General features: G+C 33.2%; 1 protein-coding gene across 2 annotated transcripts in view; it reads left to right on the plus strand.

Annotated features, from left to right (window-relative positions):
* The first annotated feature begins 1,588 nt into the window (after window positions 1-1,588).
* Window positions 1,589-23,001, plus strand: part of LOC129805277 (cholecystokinin receptor type A-like) — a 61,093-nt gene continuing 39,680 nt past the window's right edge. For both annotated transcript variants that reach the window (XM_055853079.1, XM_055853080.1), the window contains exon 1: window positions 1,589-2,004. The gene's annotated coding sequence lies outside the window, so the exon portion shown is untranslated. The remainder of the gene's footprint in view (window positions 2,005-23,001) is intronic.

Genomic DNA, 23,001 nt, shown 5'->3' on the forward strand with positions numbered 1-23,001 from the left:
AGTTCTTGCCCTTCGGGAATTCTTCAAATGTCTTTTTCACGTCATCTCGTTTGTCGAATCTACATTTTTTGTTATTCTTTTGCATTGTATAATATCTGGATTATGTAAAAACTAAAAATTCATGGAAATTTGAGGAACAAAAAAGGTGGCCGGAATTGCAAGCTGGCCGGAATTTGGCACACTTACCCTACAATCATGTAAAAAATCAACGTCCCATTCATCCCGGTTCAGGTGTCCCAAACATTCCCGCGTGCATTTTTGGTATGTAAAGCCTTTAAGTAAAAAACAAGAATGTATGATCACGGAAACTTTTATAAAAATGTGTTCCAAGATTACACTGCTAGCAAATGAGATAGAAAAATTTTGATTATATATAGCTGATATAAAATACAAAGAGGAAAACTGAGACGTCAAAATATACAATTTTTATCAATTCTTTTAAAAATGCTCAAAAAATTTAAGTAATAGAAATGAGCATATCTATTCTTTTAGTCAATCTTATTGTTGCCTACGATTGAGTAGTTTTCAAATCCCATTTATTTCAATAATTAAATAAAAATCGCCTCGTTCCATACTACCCCTGCCCCAAATTTCCCCGGTCTCCCCTACTGCCTCTTTGTGGACTTCGAGTAGCAAAAATCCGAGCGAAAATCTGGTCATATACAATTCTGGAAGAAGATTTTTATATGTCAGAAAATAGAGTGTTTGCTATTTTCATTCTCTGAATTGTGCTTTGAACATAATACAAGAAAATCATTCTCAGTTATCCATTTCACAATAAGTTAGTTCCCATAAGTAACACTGATACGGGAAATTTCATAGAAACACGCTGTGTCTACCGAATGCAGGAAAAATTGAATAAATTATGTGGCAGAAAATTAGTCACTCTGCAAATGACATTCACTGTGAACTTTTGCCACTGTGATCTTTCAAGTCTTTCAACAAATGATAGCAATTTGTTTAAAATATCAGATAAATTGGGAAATGAGAATGGAGACAAAAATGATAAAGAAAAATTTGTGTGCTCCTGAGGGGGACATAATATTTTCATTGTGAAAGAAGGATAACAGTAGACCACGCAGTAAAAAAAAAACTGTGTCAAGAGAATGTCTCATGTTGCCACAATTTATCTTTGTGGTTTCGCATCTGGGCAGACAAAAAATTAACAATTCCATTGCCCTGTTCTTTGGCTTTGTCCTCCTATAAATCCTGAGGGTTTCGGACAATTTTCTCCTGTTCAAAGTGTCTACCAGTAATTGTTTCTAACAAAATGCTTGCCCTTTCATTGACCATTGTTTTTTTTTTTGCTGAGGGGTTGTTGGAAGCGAAAGGCAGTCAAGGATTGGGGTGCGATTGAGAAATAATTAATTTAAGTGTTGAGGAAGAAAGAGTACGGAAGTGAAGGAAAAATAAAGAAAAAAAAACTTTAAAGCCACCACGAGCATGGTTTTTCACACATTTGGGAGAACTTTCTCTCTCCCTTAGCCATGCTCTTTACGACAATGAGAGAGAATTGGCGGGTTTACCATTCGGCAAACTCCACACTGCCAGAGCTTTCGTTGAGAATAGGCAAAAGCACCAACGCTTTTGCTATCTTCAGTTCTTGCCGGACCGTTGAAAGAGGCGGACAAATGTGAGCAGATGCTCCATGGTTAGTGGCTAAGTTCATAAATCATTTCAGTCTGATGGATGGCTTATTGAATCTCAAGTGGATGAACTCAAACTCATCCCTCAAGTGCTCAAGTGATCCCTAAGGGCATAATCCCAGTAACTTTAGGACTTATATCTGGTTACAAAGTGAATTTATTGGTGATGAATTAATTATCTCAACGGTATTAACCATCAATTTCAACACCAATCAACAGAGCTGAATGACAACATTAATATTTTTCTATGACATTGATAGGAAATAATATAATATATGGACTTTGTGAGTTTTTTGTTTAACTTTGTGACTTGTGCCATAGTTTTGTACTAAAGTTCCGTGAGCTGAAAGTGAAAAAGGTATTTACCATCATTTTTAACACGCGAGAAATGTCCTAGAATTGAAATTCATTAGACACCTGAAAAATTCTTCTTGTCGCAATGTGAACACAAATTAAAATGTCGTTTTTTTTTTCTTCAAAACCTCCCGCCAAAAATTCCTTAATAAATCATAGGTAATTTTTCGTGTCATCCTAATTTGCGTGCGGGGAAAATATATTTAATTATTTTGGAAGTGATTCTAAAGGTCATGTTTATTGTAGAAACCAGAAAAGCACCAAAATAAAGTTTAATAATTAATCTTGAAATGTTTTAAGAAATCCAATTGGTTTACTTGATAATGGAAGCCTCTAATTATAAAACATGGTTAAAGTTTTCTTTAAACATCAGCAAATCTTAAAATTTCATTAAAGTTATTCAAAGTTTTATAGAGTATAATTATGAAATAGAATTAAGACATTGCAAAATTTAATGATTGTGCACATGTTAGAATGTTTCTTGTTACAAGAAATAAATGGGAGAAGACCAAACTCCTAATTATTGTTTCAATGTGTTGTTATCTTACATTTCTAAATAAGCATAAATGGATAAGAACTTTTCCTACAAATTTCCAATGCAAGGATATGTACTATGTACTTCAAGAAAGTTGAACTCTGTGCAATTTCTACATCACACAGTGTTTTCTTTAATAGGGGTAACCAATCGCTCCAGCTTAGCGAAATTTTCGAACTAGTGACTTAACTCTTATAACCGCTACAACACAAGTGCACTTTTGCACTAGTTACTAATTTGTTAAGAATAATGAATTTATTTAGCAACCCAAATTCTTACAGTTGTCTCTGCACTTCAAAATTTGTTGTAAAGGCGGTGTCGAAAGACGGAGATCTCTGCAAAGTTTTCCCACATTGTTATTTTGTTCAGTAAATTTCAGATATGAAATTAAATTTCACAAAAAAATAATAAGATTACGGCTAATAATTACGCTAGTTTTTTTGTGTCGGTGCTTTCTTTTAAGTTTTTTTGTGTATATTATTAAGTTTGTTTTGTAGGAAATGCTATAAAGATGTGATTTTAGTTATTTATTTTGTTAAACGTCTAGAGAGTTTTAGAAATAATCACTTTATCTATTGGGAATTGGTCAAAATAGCTCTTATGACCTAAGACCTTGGTAAGGGGAAAACAATAAAAAAAGAAATAATAAAGCAGTTAAATTAATACTTGCGCTGAAATTGTTTTCTCTTTAATTCCTAGAACTCCAGAGTGAAAGCAGTATATAATAATAATCCCTCGATTTTTTTCACCTGTCAAAATTTCTACCTTCCATCTTTTCTCATGATTCAACGTAAATCCCGTTTTAATCATTCTTAATAACGGGTTTTCGAAGTCAAAGGCGAAAAGGGCTCTAAACAGCTTATTTCTCAACCGAATGGTATCGTGTTTGGGCTCATTGAAAAGGTCTTGGAAGTTCTAATAAAACTAAAGCGATTATGATTATGATCTTACAATTCAAATACTTTTCTTAAAATTAGGCTTGATAGATAATTTATTTAATCAACAATTATTTAACTTTTTAATCAATTTGGAACCACTATCGTCTTGGGATTGGTGACTCTTCTAGAGTAAAAACGGTGTTAAGTAAAAAAAAAGATTCCTTATGGCCTCTACACATATGAAACAATTTCTCCCAGTATTGGAATCCCATTATCGAAATACTTTCAATTCGGAATGTGTACAAATTCTGTTGTAAGTTGAATTTTTAGCATGCAAAGATGGAGCTTGATTATCCAATAGTGTCTTGCAGATAAAAGGCAAATGAACATCTCAGTGCGTTAAAAATCGTTAATGTTCGAATAATTCAGAGTCAATTTTCGTCGCACAAGGTGGAGAAAATGTATAAAGCATCACATTAAGGGGAGGAATTTATAAATTAAAAAAAAATATTATGACCGTCGCGTTTGATCAATCGTTGCACCATTTTCTTTCACAACAAAGGAACGAGAAATAAAAATGTCTGTTTTGGTTTTCGAAACCCATCTTCTAATTTTATAAACTCCACCTGTGACTGGACCTAGTACGTCCCGAGTTGGTTATTAAAGAATCTCAGCTACTATAAGTTTATCTAGACTCGTCATTCTAAATAATTTGAGTTTAACAGTTCAAAAAAAGAGAAAAAAAATCATAGAACTATGACAACAAATATTAGAGATAGGATTCGATCACTTTCTGTGTAGTAAGAGCCGGGGTACAGGAATTCTCGTTTAACCCTTTAACGATGAGACACTTTTTACGGACTGAAAATCAACAATAAAAATTAAACTGAGAAACAATGATAAATCTTACATCTAACCTTGGAATGTCCAACAGAGTCTAATTCGATGTATTTTGTGTTTCTATGAACGATAGGGACAAAAATAGCCCAAGAATTTGATTAATTTTTCTGACAATATCAGTGAATAATATTTTTCGCTTTAATGAAAAATATTACGTAAGAGTATTGTAGTTTTTATTGCCAAAAAGGGTTTTGCTTAAAAAAATTGGAAGTATAAAAAATAAATAAAATCAATTATGAATTTGAGAATTTAAAAATTCGCCATTTTTGAGCTTAAATATTTACTACATAGCAAATAGCTAGAGACTTGCAAAAAATATTCTAGATTCCTTCAACATTTTACTTTCCAATTATGTACAAACATAAGAAAAAAATAATTTTAGGTAGTCAGGAAAAATTATTTTCTTTATGGGACACCGGTGTTCCAATCATCCTTAAAGGGTTAAAGCTCAGGTATGGGTATGTTGATAGGGAAGTGCAATTCATGATTGGAAAGGTCTAGATTTTGAAATGTTTTGAAATGTGTCTAGATTTTTATGATTTATAGCATTTAACGAGATTTTTTCAAATTACCATCGAGTATCGAATTGCTGAAATACCGGAGGTCCCATTTTGAAATTAATTTTTTTGTCTTTTATAGCTTCATGGCGAGCACCAAATACTAACCAATTTCAATTCAGCTGAAAATATTTGAATTTTTCAGCTAAATTGTGCTAACCATAAAGAAAAATTTACGAGGCAGTGCCTTTCCATATATTTGGTTAGCACTTTTTGTTAGGCGACTGCTGATATTTAGCACATTTTTGCTGATGGATTCAGCAAAAATATGCTTAACATACACCTTTTTTAAGCTAACTGTGATCGCTGGGTTTGGTCAGGGCCAGGGGCCTCGGAGAGGGCTAAGTTTTTGAATGCAAAGCTCTTAAGCTCAGCTGTAACATACTAAAATTTGAAATCGATCCAAACCATTTGAGCTATATTATTGAAAAAATTAATTTTTTTTCGGTGTTCTAAAGTAGTGCAAGTGGAGGGGTTGGGGTGGATCTAATATACCGCCATCTTATGTCGTTCACCCGATATTTATCAAATACCGAAAACGCATATCGGCATATCTAACCATTTTCTCTCCAGAAGCTTGTATACGGACGAGCGGACTGATACGAAAATCGATTTTTAGCACTTATTTTATTCGTGATCTATGAATACCAAACCGAATATTAAAGTATAAAAAACCCGATCTGTAGAGGTCAGATATTACCTCGGATTCCAAAAGTTGAAATTATAAGGAATCTCAGCTAATTCATTTGCATGTTATATATGCCGAATAGAAACATTCAGCGGATGTTTACAAATCAGAAACCCTTTTCACAATACATATTTCCATTTTTTTTCATTTAAACAAAAGAAGAACAAAGAACACAATTTTTTGCTTTGTTAACTTTGCGTCATTTTTAGGTATTGTTAGGCAGAAGAATGGTTAGCTCTATTCGGATGTGAACATTCAAATGTAGACAAAATGTTACGCATATGGAGCACCTTTATCTACATAACACGGAATTTAGTTCATTGAGTGTCCCCCCCAGCTTTGAAAAATACTCTGATTTTCTCATTTTATATTTAAATTTAAATCCTCCCGGTATGTACACATATTATATACAATCTAATTAATATTTTGTCTCTAAAATAAGAATTTTTCCAAGTTGAAATATCAAAAACTTTTGGTGTCTTTTCATAAAGTTTGGTGCTTTTGGAAATGCGACTTCTCTTTAATTTTATGTTTCTGAATTCATAAACGTGAAACTTTTTTTATATGCATAATACGAAAATTAAACTTTTTGTATAAACTTACATATTGCACTTTTTGTCGCAGAAATATTTATTATCACTAGTGATAATTTTAGAATCTTATATTTTCAAAGCATGTCTTCTGTTGGTATAAAGGGCTAATTAAATGAAGAGTAACTTGCGGAATATTTACCTGTATTTGCAAAATTAGCAATGTGCACTAACTCTCTCTTTTAATGGTTTAATTTAGGTATCACGCTCACGAAACGAAAACTTCGTTAATTATAATGAATTTAGTATATATTTTCCAAATTAAAATACGGTTTAATCAATTTACCACAATAGGTTAAAAGTAAAAAAATATCGGAGAAATAATAAAATAATCGATGCATTATTGTTTTTTTGTTAGAAAACAATAATTTGAAACTGGTTTGTATATACGATTATCGATGATTCCAAAACTTTTCACATAAAGCAATTAATATATTGTTCTGTCTCGAGAGCTTGAATACTAAACTTTCAAATTTGAAAGTTTTTGTTAATTTATGCCATATACTATGGCATAAGATTTATTTGATAATTTTATTATCTGAGCCACACCGGAGAGTGCAATATGCAATTTATTTTAATTAGTCTGAGTTTTCAATGTTAAAACGTCAAAACTCTCCAACCCCCAGAAGTATAATTATTATATAAGATTCTTTAATAATCTCGCCTATACTTATTGGAATTTCAGCTTTAAATCGAATTTATTGGCATTCCGAGATATCTTACACAAACAAGGAAAGTCCTACAATTCGAAATCAAATTTCCTAATATATTTTCCTGTTCCTAATATATCTCGATAAATTGATTTTTACCCAGTATGACAAGGTCAAGAATGGTTAAAAATTTGCACTTTTCGAGTGCAGTTGCAAAATGGCGAAACAGAAAAGATTGGAATATTCTGCGGACCTATAGGATATTTATAGATAATTTTTGCAAGACTGCGGTAATTCATTTGTGCAGAGGAAGTATTTAACAGAATGGCCAACAATTATGTAGGACTTCAATTTAATATGAAAAAGTGTAATTACTTTTAAATTCTATTTCAATATAGAACCACCCCAAAGTCAAGTCTGGAAAAATTTTTTGATCTGTCAGGCAGGACGGTTTATTCCTTAAACTGTAACTCATCAGTCTAGGTCGAGTTTCACCTGTGACCACGTTGGGATGAGATTAGGATGAATTTCAACTAAAAAAAAATAATACACCGGTATTATCTTGTCCTTTAATGGATTTTAATGCTTCTGACTTGCAAAAAGAGCACATGGAAAACATGTCCGGTGTAATATCTGTGTGATAATTTTCCAAGTTTATACTTTTCCTGGCTTTTTACCAGTCAAGAAGAATTAAGTGAACGGGAAAATGTAAATTAATATATGGACTGTTAGACCCAGGATGGTTTTCTGCGTGTTATTTTGTGGAGTGTGCACAGAGAAGACTTTATTAATTACCCGTGCGGAAAAACAGGTGAATTAGCCCAAAGATCGTGATTCCGCAAGTAGCTTAAATCCTTTTTACGCAAATGTTATACACCGTGCTCGACTTAATTTGAACCCACCAAGATTCTTCCGTGTCAACAGATGAAGGTGGAAAAAGAATGCCGTAAATTTATTACACTTAATATAGCTATATACCCTAATAGGATATTCTTAGAATGTTAATTTCTTCCTCATTCATTTCTACCATTCGCGAAGTACTACTATATAGTGCTTTGTTGAGAATAGGATAAGAGAGATTTCCATTTGACACTTGTGCCATTGCAAGAGCAAAATGTCCAGAAGATGAGAAAATTTATAGGGCTCAAAAATGCCACCCCAAAATAATCATGAGTGTTCTTGAAATGAGACAACAAAAGAAGGGTTAAAGCGATAGTATCATTTCACGCTTCTTATCATTTGATGCAAACTTTTATGAAACACTTCCCAACCACATTTCTCCACAAGAATACCAAAATTTATTTACTGTAACCCAACTGTTTGGTACAGAGAAAGCTTGGCAAAAAAAAAGAAGTGTGGCTGAGAAGACGGAACCGCACATCTAACTCGTCTCCACTCTTTTCATCTCAATAAACTTTTAGTACTTTGCTCCACCCATACGGGGGAGTGCGCTAAAACACAAAAGAAATATATACATCTACCCAATACATCCCGCCAAATCTACGTTCATAAAAGAAGAGAAAGACTTTCAATAAATTTCATCCTCCTCATCTTCCACCGTGAGACATTGAAGAGATTCAAGCAAAATGAATAAAAAGCAAAATTTTGTGACATCATTCCTCACCAAGATTCTTTGTGTTTGATTACAATTAAAGTCATTATACTTAATCTAATTTGCTTTATAATACACTAATTTTCCTATTTCTTTCAAAAACTCAAAAGAAATTTCCCTCAAAATTCACTTTAATTGTCTGTAAATAGACCCCAGAGCGCTTAATGAAAGCATAGCGTTTTTCTTTTAGTTTTCACAGGTATAAATCGTCCTTTCAATTAAACTCATATAGCTCAAAATGAGTATTTTTGGTTATGCTGGCATATATTACCTTATGCTAACGAGTCTCACGAATTACCAGTAAAGACATCATGCATAGAAATACTAGTTCTGCCGCATATAAAGGTCATTTAGACTTTAGATTCATACGTAAATTACCCCTGTGGTTTGTCATGAATACCAAACCTATCTGTAGAGTGCACTAGATATACCACAATTAAGTTAATTATATATGCTTTTGACGATTTTAACTTTACCATTAAGCTATGTAACACGTGCATCATGTTCAGTCATGCTTTCTGATTTATAAGATTTTTATGATTTGAAAACCATAAATGCATTTGAATATTTTTGAAGCCCATATAAGCTTATGGTAGCTGAGATGCTTTACATGTGACTTCGAAATGCATGCAACTCCGGGATGCTTGCGAATCGAAATGCATGAAAATTCAATTGTGAGTTGAAATTTGGGGGTAAAGAATCACATCAGGTAATCTGTTCTTGTCGGTCGAATTGAATAAAATTGGCTAAAGAAAAAGCATTGTCTAATTTTCGAAGTATTCTAGATCGAAATTTCGAAAACCGATTTTCGATTGATCGGACCTTCGATTAAATCGGATGAAATTAAGGTTTCAAAAAAGTTGTAGTATTTCTCGAGAGCTTTCCAAAATTCCAAAAATTTTCACAATTTGACAATACTGGAAGATATGACCATTCGAAAATTAAATTTTTGACCCTTTATAGCTCAGGTCACGGAAGTCAGGATGAGTTAAATTTTCCTTTAATCGAAAGCATTCAGGCTTAGCCATAACTTACTAAAATTTAAGATCGATCGATGCCATAGGGGCTGAGTTATTGAGTCAAAACGTGTAAATCCAAAATTTGGGTCCGATGTTACGAGGTCGGATTTCACCTCGGATCACAGAAGCTGAGATTGTAAAGAATCTTATAGCTAAAAGAAACAGAAAGAATATAACCTTAAGACTGTCGTTTCTCAACTTACTATAGTACCGCACGTGAGCATAACTCTAAAAATTATTCACTGTTCACTCACTCTAAAATTATTTACTTGTAACAGTAATCTTCCTTGAAACCATTTTTCAATTTTCCCCAAGCCTACGACTTTGTTCTAAACGGAGGAAGTATTTAAAGTTCAGTGATAATTAATCAAAAAAAGTTATTATGTCACAGATTGTTACACATTACCACAATAAAAAATGTGTCAGCTGTGCAGAATAACTATGACTAGTAACTTAGATATTATACGCAAGATCTAAATTTAAATGTTTTAAAAATCACTTACGAAAATAATTGAATTGCAATGTTTTTAAGTAATCTTTCATTTTAGACAGAAAATTATTAGAGGGGATATTGGGTACTTATGAATTGCGGTCGGTACCTTTAACATAAAGCTTTTATCTCTTATAATTTAAAAGAAACTGCGGTATAGTCCATGGTCATGTCATGATATAGTTCAGTCAGATCCATTTAAAAGTAGGAGAAAACAGCTTAAGTTCAAAGGTGCCCTTATTGATGCATATTGTCGAAATAGGTTAAGGTATGGAATTCCAAGATCATTTCCCATTGAACAAAAGTTTGTCTAAAGCGATTGATTAATAAACTTTTTTAAGTTTTTTAGCGTTTGACCATAAAGAAACCGTTTTAAAAGATAACTCAAGTTCGTTTCGACGAAATATTCTTATTGTAAGCAATATCTAAGGTAAGGCATAGGCATAAAATGAGAATATTTCGTTGAAACGAACTTAAGTCATCTTTTAAAACGGTTTTTTTTGCTCAAAAACGAAAATTATATTCTTTTAATATTTTTAGGAATAGGGGAAAGTACTCTCCCTTCGAACGTTTATGCCTTCGAATAATGTGAATTTTCTTTTAGTTTTCCTGAGAGACTTGCACATTTTTATTAAATATTAGTTAGTTATTTTTTATTAAATATTAAATTAAAAATTAAATATTAAAAGTAAATATTAAAAAAAAATCAATATTGATAATTATGTGATAATTACGTGCTAGTCTCTTAGGAAAAGTAAAATAAATTCACATTATTCGAAGGTATGAAGGGAGAGTACTTTGCCCTACCTTTTTAATGTTATGGGCAACCTATAGGTTCCAATCATAGAGGTAGAAAAAGTATTGAATTTGCTACTGTTGGATTTTTTTAATGGTTTCAATTTATACGTTTACTTCTTTATTATTTGATTGTGTTTACTAGTTTTATTTTTATTGATGATTTTTCGTTAGTGAAAAGTTTCTTATCCTTAAAGGGTAAATGAAATGCGGATTGTACTTAGACTATACACTGAGAAAAAAAAGAGGGTGCGATTAACTTTTTCACTGAATTTAAATTTTTGTTAGATTTAATAATTTTCAGACATCATTTATTTATAGTTGTTATTAACTAAGAAAAGAATATGTCACCCAGAATTAAACGAATTAAATAAGGACAGAGCGGAAGGAAATATTATCAATCGGCGCGATGTCAAACAACTGTATGTGCGTCACTTCGTTCACAAATTTTGTTTAATATTCCGTGAAAAGAGAAAACTACAATCAAATATATTTCTACATCTGTCAGACTATTTTTCCACATCATTGAATAACTAAAAATCCTTTTTTTGGCAACAATTCAGATATTCATTCCCGAGAAATAAATTATCCAAAATCCTGTGGACTCCATATGATATGTAATGCGGATGAAATAGAGTTTGGCTAGACATTTAATTACATCGTAATATTGAAAAGAATAGTTTGTGGTCATAGTGGAACGAAAAGTAGACTTTTCAGTACTTATGGAAGAGTACTTTCCCTTCGAACGTCCATGCTTTCTAATAATGTGAATTTTATTTTATTTTTCCAAAGAGACTTATGGCCTCTACACATTGGGAGCAATTTCTGTCAAAAATTGCTTTTTTGAAGGAAATTCCCTGCAGCGTTGTAGGGATAAACGTCAAATTTCTGTCAAAAACGCAATTTTTGACGAAAATTGCTCCCAATGTGTAGACGCCTTTACACATTTCTATTAAATATTAGTTAGTTTATTATCAATTGTTGTGTAAGTCTATTACGAAAAATAAAAGATATTCTCATTATTCGAAGGCATGGTCGTTCGAAGGGAGAGTACTTTCCCTTACATGAATTTCGATCGAGTTTTCACACAAAAAAAAACCGAAATTGCGATAGAACAAACCACGCTATCCATAAATTGTTGAATGTTTATTCAGAACTTTGAATTTAGCACCATCCAAAATTTCGGACGTGGCCAAATCCGCTAAACCATTTTAGTGATGACCTAGATAGTTTTGCCGTGAAATTATTAGTTTTATCGTTTTCACCTTTAGAAAAGGGGGTGTGTTGGTGTGTAAACAAATGTATGACAAAGATTGTGTTTAAATGTGTAAAATCCGTTAAAGTCGTCACGATAAATTCTTATACCAATTCTTTACTTAATTTTATAAATCATTCATAATATTATATAGTATATTATTCACAATCTTTGTTCAATTCAGGTAAAAACGGCTTATCTCTTCGCTCATATCCTTATTTGCTCTACTTTTTTTCTTAATTTTCTGAATAAAAAAACTAAAAATATATATAAAAAAATAGATATTTAATTTCATACTGCTTAAAACGGTTATAAGTTCATCTATGAACAACACTCTCCGATCTATGAAAATTGCATTTCCACGAACACAGATTTTGGAAATTAATTTAGAATGTAATCAAAGTTCTCAAAAACAACACTACAATTATAATTTTAATGAATAAAATTTTGTTGATATTCCTAGAAATATGATATAAAATTTAATTTAGTGCACCTCTTGTACTATTGTCGTTTATATAGATACAATTTACACAGGTAGAAGTATTTTTTAAACAGCTTTTTAAGAGATGAAGTTAATGTCAGAAGGATCAATTGAATTGTATATCCTTCGTGGAAGTAGGCATTTAAAAACGGTGGCGAAGCATCCCATGTTTTGCGAAATGCTCGCATTCTTGACTTCGATGTCATATATCTTAATAGTTCTTTCACATCGCCTAACATTTACCGGTTCACAACCGATTTGAATTGATTTATTTATCACTCAAAAGATTGTCCGAGTAGTTGAGGAGTAATACAATTGATTTTCGGGTAAAAACTGGTTATGGATTCATTGCAGGTCCATAATTGATTTAACTCTTTCCGGACCGCAGCATATGCTGCAAGCCAATTTCACAATTTTTAATCAAAAATATCTAAGCTCAGGAATTAATTGAAGTCCTACAAAAAATATCTTACATTTGGACATACTTATAGTTTGTAATCATCCACAAGAATCGGATTTTTATCAGTTCTGAATAATTAAAAAACATTGTTTTTGATAGAAGATGCATATGCTTCTTTGGGTACTACAGTCCCAAAAGAGACGAAAGAGTTAAATCCATTCAGACTTGTCAGAAACAGAAAGATCTTTTCGACGAGCTCAAACATGACTCCATATTCGATTGAGGGGTATGTTCTCTGATTAGAGCCTTTTTAACACTGATCTTAAAAACCATTATTAATTTAACCCGTTATTAGGCATTATGACCGAAATGTCCACCTGGATCTCTAAAACATGTAGAAAAAAAAATGAAAAAAAAGCTGGGACTACGGTCGGATAGACAGACGGACAGATGGATAAACAATATGAAATAAATTCTCAGAAATCGTCTAAAACGGAAACATATGTTGAGAAAAGTGGTCACTATCCATAATAATATATAAGAGGCTAAACATAATGTCTAATACATAAAAATTAAACAATCCAGGAATAATAATTTTTAATCTTTTGGAAGCTTTTATAGAAAATCTATCGAAGTCATATAATTGCAATAAGATTTTTAGAGGCTACCGTCGTTGCGGGTGACTTTGCACTCGGGGGGTGACTTTGCACTCTGCTGTTTGTGAGACTTTGAACAATTCTAGCACTTATTAATAGTCTTCGCCGATCCGGTCTACCATGTCAAAGTATATAGGGATATGTTAAGTACCAAGTAAGGCACAATGATCCTCAAAAGGATTCTTGTAGTTTCAGTAATAGTCAATGAAATCCTAGTATAGGTATTTTGTCAAAAAACGACTCCGCGAAAAAGTTATCTGAAGATGCAATTCCAAAATCGATTTCAGAGAAGTAAATTGCCCAAATCTATTCTAAATTTATCTGGCTAGAATAATCCACTTCGATTTTGTTCATTATTTTTAGTAAATTCCTTTTTTTCACTATAGTCTTCCTAAGAACGCATGATTTATATTATAAAATTGCATATAATGGACTTTCTTAAGCTTTATTATAGAAGTATTTGACCAAAAATTATCCAATTTTTTATATGACTTAAGAAAAAATGACCGAGATCTACAAGATGGTGTGGTCGCCATCTTGATTTGACCATTTTGAATAACTGTCAAAACAAAAAACTTAACCGATTGAGCTGAAATTTTAGTATGTTCTGGCTGATGTCAAGACCTTTTCAGAACATATATAAAATCCGATCTACGTCAAGCGATTGTCTGGATACTGGGGCTCTAAGTTCAAAATTTTGACATTTTCATTAATACAGAACTACGGAGAGCTTCTTTTATCGAAACCATCACAAAAAAGACAGTATTATCGTTAGGCGATGAGATCTAAATAACAAACAAAAAGAAAAGTAATGTTTTTCTTTATAACAGCATATTATTTGAAGATCTGAAAAACTTTTGCAAAGATGAAAAATTAAAAAAAAATGCACTTTTCATTTATTTTTTTTTAATTATGTAAGAGTAAATAAATATATAAAATAAAAGCCTCAACCATTTCTAATTGTTACTGAGGCATTTCGTTTAGGTTGTAAAATGCAGGATTAGAAAATAAAGATCGCCAAAATATGAATATTTCAAATCTTTAAACTTTGAGCCTCTGTATCAAGGTAAATACTTGACGTAGACCGGAACATAGATACGTTCTGAAAAGGTCTTGATATCAGCTATAACATACTAAAATTTCAACCTAATCGAACCTGTTTTAGATTTTGACAGTTATTCAAAATGGCGGACAGAAACGTCCAATCAAGATGGCGATCATGTAATCTTGTAGATCTCATGCATCTTACCCTTAGATGTGAAGATCTTCATTGTCGTTTATTATCAGAAATTGATTTTTTAGTATGTATTAAAAAGTGCAAAGTCACCCGCACCTTATCCCCAGTGCAAACCTTTTTTCTTGATTTTTTTAAACATAGTAAAATTTTATAAAATTAATGAGTGGCACAAAATCCATTCATTAACAACTGAATACAAATAATTTTACTCAAAAACCCCCCTCCCTTCACTTTAACCATCCACTTTTAGAGGGCAAAGTTGAAAAACAGCGAAAAAACGTGCAAAGTCACCCGCAACGACGGTACATTGAAGTAATAAAATGTATCTAGCAGTAGATGAATTCTCAAACATATGTATCTGACAATTTTCATGTAAGTTTTAAAAGTATTGGTACGAATTTGAGTCAGAGTAGGGAACCCTCATTCCTGTAAAAAAATGCACTTTGGTGGACTGACTACCCCCCATAGAGGTGAAGAAGCTTTTCTTAATTCTAACAAGCATTTATCCCTTGTCTTTCAAACTTATACATGTAGTCCTCCCAAAGTATAATTGCAAATACAAAAATGACACTCAAGTCAATATTGTACAATTTTCGTTCCAAAGCGTGTATTTGGGGATATGGGGTGTGTTGCTAATTAAATTAATATTTGAAATGGCAGTCAGTTAGATTTTAAAATAGTTCAAATTTAGTGGAAGTACATTGGAATATGGGAATTTTTGGAAAGGACTATATTGAATAGAGAATAGGCGTACGCCATTTTGTGTCCAAACTTTGATGAAGCAAGACATATATTTTGTAAGTACAGGAAAAGAATTAATTTTGAATTTAAAAGTAATAATATTGAAATTTATTAGGGATACAAAGGAAAAGGACAAGGACAGGGAAAGGATAGGATTATTATAGGAGGAGCAAATTGCTTTAAAATGTAAGTAGAGGGAATTTTAGTTTTTTGCTTTGTAGGACTGACGCCATTTTATTTTTCTCAATTTATTTTAGCCGAAAATTTTGTTGTTACTAATTATATCCGATTCCGACATTATTGATATTTCTGTTGTTGGGAAATAAAATTTGTTTGGAAAAAATTACAACAGGGTGGGAGATCCAATGGCGTATTATGGTGGTAAGAAGGAGATGTCTGTTATGAATAATTAACTTCCTCTAGGCATTTATAAGGTAAATTCTTCACAGTATGGTACACCGAGAAAACTAGGATGGTAAATATACCATCCTCCATGTAAAATTTTAATAGCCGAATAGTAAGAGTCACTCATTAAACGCGATATTAGATCGGACTGTCAAAGTATGTAAAAAGGACAGATAATCCTAACCGGCTTATTGTAGGTGAGATTCTTAATGTGAGCTAACTCGGAATGTATGCAAATTCGATTTAGAGCTGAAGTTGGGGGACGCCATTCAGTTATCTTGAATCAAATTCGTGAAATTATACAAATTTTTTATTTAAACCAAAACATCAAGGTTTTGGATAGACTGACAGAAAAGTGATATATGGGTAAAATGTAGACCAGAATGTTCTTTATAATTTTGCCGTAGAACTGGATCTCATAGATTAATCAGAAGCCGAGATAATCGAGGTTGTTTGTTTCCCAATTCTTTTTTCGACCAGAGCGCCCCAAGTGTTCATTTGATGAACTTCAACTATATCAAAGAATTATTGTATTTTGTGATACTTTCTATTTAAAACCCTATTTTAAGTGTCTTGGTCGAGTAGAAGCAGTTAAATTGGCATCTGAGTGGTTTCAAAGCGTTATTATGGGAAAATTCAATTTTTTCACACTAAAACGGCAAAATCGGAGAGATTGCGTAGTCTGAGCGCAAAACGGTGTATGAACGAAATGTAGACACAAATTATATTATACAATTACGTACAAATTATTATACAATTATGTCGAAGTAATCATCAAAATCGGTTAAGCGGCAGTCGTGATAATTGTGGTTATGTGATATTGAAATTGGTTTTTTTTTACTGTAGCGCCCCTGGTGTTGGTCCCACGAAGTTCAAATGTTCTAGAAAGTTGTAGCATTTCGTGAGATCCATCGTTTAAGCCCTCACCATCAAAATCGGTCACATAGAACCGGAGATATGATTTTTAAATTTCGTGAACTTTGACCCTTCATGTCTCCGGTTCTATTGAAACCACAGTGCACTTACGCCCCATTTTGGAAACGCCCTAGACTGAACTACAACACTCTAAAATTTCATTAACTTGCACAAAGGATTTTTTGAGAAAAATTAGTTTGAATTTCGATGAATTTTGACGCTATCGCAGCGCCACCTGTGGTGACTTTTTGAACTTCCATCTGAAAGTGCTCATCGAGACGAAACCAAAAAGCCAAAATTTAGGTCGATATGTTAATTAGAAGCGGAGACTGTGGCCGGTGAATATTCGAATTTTGACCCCTTATAGCTCGGGTCAGGGGTTATGAATCGACTTAAGTATTTTTTTTGTTTAGTAGATATAATCAGCGGCTACAACATACTAAAATTTCAGCCCGATGCATAAAGGAATTTCTGAGTTATTTAACTTAGATAGTTTAATAAATAGTGCCCCTAGCGGTGGTTTTATCAACTTGTGATGTTAGAAGGAGAAGTGGCATTTCACGAGAGCTTTCCAAAACGCCCTCGCTTTTTAAATTCTGATAATTATAACCGGAGTTATGGCCATTTTTAGAATTGTTTCTTGGACCTTTATTGCTCGTGTCAGGGGGGTCGGGGACCTTAAGTTTGGTATTGATGGAAAGCCCTAAGGCCCAGCTATAACATACAAAAATTTGAGCCCGATCGATGCCATAGGGGCGGAGCCATTAAGAAAACAAAAAAGGGCGGTATTCAAAATGGCGGAAGGAGATGGTGGGGCGTGGGGGTCAATGCACCAAGTTGCAATTTTCATACGATATATAACCTTTGACGAAACCGCAAGTCGATATCTCTTTTAGTTTAGGAACTATTAAGCTCCAAAGAGCGGCCGACCGGCCGGGAACCTAACTTAGCCCCCCATATATTCGTGATCAGGAAGTGGCGAAACACATTTTGGCCAAGTTTGAGCGCAATCGGAGGACATGAAATTTTGTTAGGATTATAGTAGGTGAGATTGTTAAGAATCTCACCTAATATTCATGCACGCCTTTAGATGGTAAATTGTAATATCCGGATAGTAGATTTTACTAGCCAGATGGTAGATTTTACTAGCCGGATATTAGAATGAAAAAAATCTTGATTCTACATTCTAAAGGAAAAGGGACAGATAATCCTAACCGGCTTATGTAGGTGAGATTCTTAACGTGAGCTAACTCGGAGTGCATGCAAATTTGATTTAGAGCTGAAGTTGGGAGACGCCATTCAGTTATCTTGAATAAAATTCGTGAAATTATACAAATTTTGTATTTAAACCAAAATATCAAGGATTTGGATGAACTGACAGAAAAGTGTTATATGGGTGAAATGTAGACCAGAATGTTCTCTATAATTTTGCTGTAGAACTTGAACTCATCGATTACTCAGAAGCCAAGATAAGCGAGGTTTTTTGTTTCTGAACTCGTTTTTTCATCCAGAGTTCCCCAAGTAGTCATTTGTTGAACTTCAACTATATCAAAGAATTGTTGTATTTTGCGGGACTTTCCATTTAAACCCCTATTTTAAGTGTCTTGGTGGAGTAGAGGCAGTCAAATTGGCATCTGAGTGATTTCAAAGCGTTATTATGGGAAAAATCAATTTTTTCACACTTAAACGGCAAAATCGGAGTGATAGCGTAGTCTGAGTGGAAAATGATGTATGGACAAAATGTAGAGACAAATGTCCTCTACAATTATGTTGAAGTAATCATCAAAATCGGTTAAGCGACAGTCGAGATAATTGAGGTTATGTGATATTGAAATTGGTTTTTCGACTGTGGCGCCCCTGGTGTTGGTCCCACGAAGTTCAAATATTCTAGAAAGTTGTAGCATTTGGTGAGATCTTTCGTTTAAGCCCTCATTCATCAAAATCGGTCACATAGAACCGGAGATATGATTTTTTGAATTTCGTGAACTTTGACCCCTCATATCTCCGGTTCTATTGAAACCACAGCGCGCATACGCACCATTTTGGAAACGTCCTAGACTGGACTACAACATACTAAAATTTCATTAACTTGCACAATGCCGTTTTTGAGAAAAGTGACTTTGAATTTCGATGAATTTTGATGCTATCACAGCGCCACCTGTGGTGACTTTTTGAACTTCCATCTGAAAGTGCTCATCGAGACGAAACCAAAAAGGTAAAATTTAGGTCGCTATGTTAATTATAACCGGAGATAGAGGCCGGTCAATGTTCAAACTTTGACCCCTTATAGCTCGGGTCAGGGGTTTTAGATCGACTTAAGGTTTTTTTTGTTTGATAGGTATAATCAACGGCTACAACATACTAAAATTTCAGCCCGATGCACAATGGAATTTTTGAGTTATTTAACTTATAAGATTTAAAAATTTTCTTTTTAATAATAGCGCCCCTAGCGGTGGTTTTATGAACTTGCGATGTTAGAAGGGGAAGTGGCATTTCACGAGAGCTTTCCAAAAAGCCCTCACTTTTTAAATTCTGACAATTAGAACCGGAGTTATGGCCATTTTAAGAAATTTTTTTTGGACCCTTATAGCTCGGGTCAGGGGGGTCGGGGGACCTTAAGTTTGGTATTGATGGAAAGCCCTAAGGTCCAGCTATAACATACTAAAATTTGAGCCCGCTCGATGCCATAGGGGCGGAGCTATTGAGAAAACAAAAAAAGGGGGGTCTTCAAAATGGCGGAAGGAGGGGTGGGGGGTGGGGGGTCAATGCACCAAGTTGCAATTTTCACCCGATATATAACCTTTGCCGAAAACCGCAAGTCGATATCTCTTTTAGTTTAGGAGCTATTAAGCTCCAAAGAGCGGCCGGCCGGCCGGCCGGCCGGGAACGTAAAATAGCCACACATATATTCGTGATCAGGAAGTGCTGAAACACATTTTGGCCAAGTTTGAGGTCGATCGGACGACATGAAATTTTGTTAGGATTATAGTAGGTGAGATTGTTAAGAATCTCACCTAATATCTATGGAGGATGGTATTTTCTACTATTTTTTGAGGCAGTAGAATTTAAAGATAAGATTTATAGAAAATACCATCCAAATTTTTCTCGGTGTAGTGGTAGTTTCGCGCAAACTGTTAATTGTGGCCAACAATAAATTGTTTTAGTTTTCAGCAAGTTTTTTTCTTGACAGTTTGAAAAAAAATGCAATTAAAAAAGGTAATAAAAACATCACAATATAGCCTATCACAAATTGTGAATATTTTTATTTGCATTATTGGTTGATTGTGGTATGTTGAGTATTTTTTTCTAACACTAATTGATAATCATTTTGTTCGACAAACTGTCACTCGTCATCGATTAAAGAATGGTTCGAAAATTGTATTAATTATGTTGATTGATTTTGGTATTTTTGCATTTTAGTAGGGAAAAGCATAAATTATTTTTTTTCAATGTGTTATGAATGAATTTGGTCCATTATAATATTATATTTTAATAGCTAGTACAATGCCTCAAATTATCTGAAAAGAGCTTTGGGTGACATCCAAAAGGAACATAGAGAAAAAAAATGAATTGCTCGAAACTTGAGTCATCTGAAGGTAGCGCGCTTTCCCCTATTCACAATAAGCAATTTTTGAGAATATTCCAACAATCTTGAGTATTGTGTCGTGTGATAACACTTCCCTATATAGTTCAAGTCATGAGTGTGAAGTTTACTAATAGCATCATTAACGCTATAATAGTCGAAATTAACTATACGAGGCGCAAAATTCTTCACCTGTTATATACGCTAAAGTACTACACACAAAACACATATGTATATAACATAAGATATTTAATGATGAAGTAAACAATATTACATTATTTTTTATCCATTTTATGGTGCCAAATTATTCGAACATTGCTTCTTATTCCATGCCTATTTGATACTTGAATCTGTCGCGTAGGAACGTTTTCTATGAAAATTATTCCATAAGAACACGAAAAGACATCATATCCACGTGGTTAAGTGTTGGGTTCACGGTAATGATAAGAGGCACACTATTACACTTAATCTTTTACATTTGGGTCTGGGAATATTATCACAGTATCATTTTGCACATATCAAAATTTTTGGGCAACCCAACTAAAAATCCTATTGATGTTATAAACTTTTTATTATCATGAAAACTGCCATTTGGGAGAGTAATCGCGAAGTTATTTATTATTTATGAGGTGTGGGAAAATTTTCTGCTTCGGGCAACATTCGCTCTTTTCAGGAGGATCCCCTCAATGTCATTCTCTCAAAATCTCTTCCCTAAAGATAAATGGAACATGTTACGGGACTTTAGATTTTCGTGTTGGGCTCAGTTCTTCTATATTTCCTAGTATTTACCCCTGGAGACAGAATGTATTATGTTGTGGGAATAAAGACAAATATTAGATGATTGAAGAGGACGAAAGGATATTTGACTTTGTCGAGTGTTGGTTTTTTTTATCAGATTGAGAAAGAATAAGAAAGGTTATTTTCTTAAAGCTCTTATAGCTTTTGAATCTTCACGTAGCATTATATCATTTGGATTTTGGAAATGTAATATATAAAATACAATGTGATTTCAATTACGTAAACCAATTCATATAAACATCATTTACACTATTGGGCTTCTTCTTTTACACTATTGAATTACAACTGACCTTTATTTTTTAAGTGCTGGAGCCGCATTTTACTTTTTAAAGATGATATTACTTTATTTCATTCACCAATTGGGATTAATTAAAAAAAAGATGAGAAAAACTTAATGTTGTTAGAACTTTTTGAACTCCACAGAGTTTATTGTTCCCCTATTTTTCAATACTTCAAAGTAATTCAATTAAAACACGTTTGCTTGCAAAAGCGTTTGAACTTTGAACATTTGGAAAATAATTGTAATGAATTGAAAAGTCTTTAACTTTTTAAGAAATATAAATTGGTTTCAATCGATCATGAACTGGTTATAGATTGCTATATAATGGTTTTTTAATGCTCATAGACTCTACTGAGACAACAATATATGTACATATATGTATAAATACACAATCTTCTGATTTAAAATTTCCACCTTCTATCTCCCCTGTGCTACTTTTCCCAGCATAGTCCCTAAAGGCAAAATTGGGTAATTTAGAATCATTTATAACTCGAAATTTTTAAATTTCCCCACTGTTTCAGATGGGAAAAGAAAAAAAACTACAAAAATGTAGTCTTGAGTGTAATACGGACGTTTTTTCTTAAGCTTAGCTTGAAATCCTAATTAAGATTTTTTGGAAAATTATGACTTATATAATTCATTAGATTCTGAAAAAATAATTACTTGTTCTTTAAGATTATGAGAACTTTGCGAACCTGGCTTTCATGTCTGACGATCGCTTAACCCTTTAACGACGAGACACTTTTTACGGACCAAAAATCAACAATAAAAATTTAACCGATAAATAAAATCAATGAAACGTCTTACATCTGTAAGTCCCAGACTTGCGGACTACCAAATCCGGTGGGCATTTGACCATTTGACATCTTTAGATGTTAGCTTTTCATCCATGGAGATGACCTACCCCTGTATGTTATGATGGGACAACATCATGGCATGACCACTTTCTTCCCTCTTGCACGCTTACGCGATTAGGGCTTGACACCCTGGACTTTAGCGGTGATCGCTAATAGAAATAGAGTAGTAATAAAGAGACGGACGAGAGAGAGAGAGAGTTAGTTAGTGACTAGACTCGGACTAGAAAGGACGTGGTGCGTGCAAACCAGAGGGAGGATCTGGTTGAAAGAGGGGAACGGGTGGTAGGTTCATATCTCATCCCTGACCCCTTTCTAAGAGCTCCAAGACCCTAATAATTCCTTATGGTACGCGGGGTAAAATTCTGACGGAAGAAAGTTTACACATCTGACTTTGGAAAATCCAAAAGATTCTGATTCGATGCATTTTTTACCTCTACGAGCGATAGGGACAAAAATAGCCCAAAAATTTAAGTAATTTTTCTGACAATACCAATGAATAATAATTTTTAGTTTAATGAAAAATATTACCTATAAGTATTGTATAGTTTCTTTTTCCAAGATGGTTTGGCTTGAAAAAAATTAACAATATAAAAAATAATTAAAATCATTTTTCAATATGAGAATTTAAAAATTCATTTTTATTGTTTTTTTTGTTCAAAAAATTAGAATGCTGTATCAC

This window comes from Phlebotomus papatasi, chromosome 3 (genome assembly GCF_024763615.1).
Source record: "Phlebotomus papatasi isolate M1 chromosome 3, Ppap_2.1, whole genome shotgun sequence".
NCBI lineage: Eukaryota > Metazoa > Arthropoda > Insecta > Diptera > Psychodidae > Phlebotomus > Phlebotomus papatasi.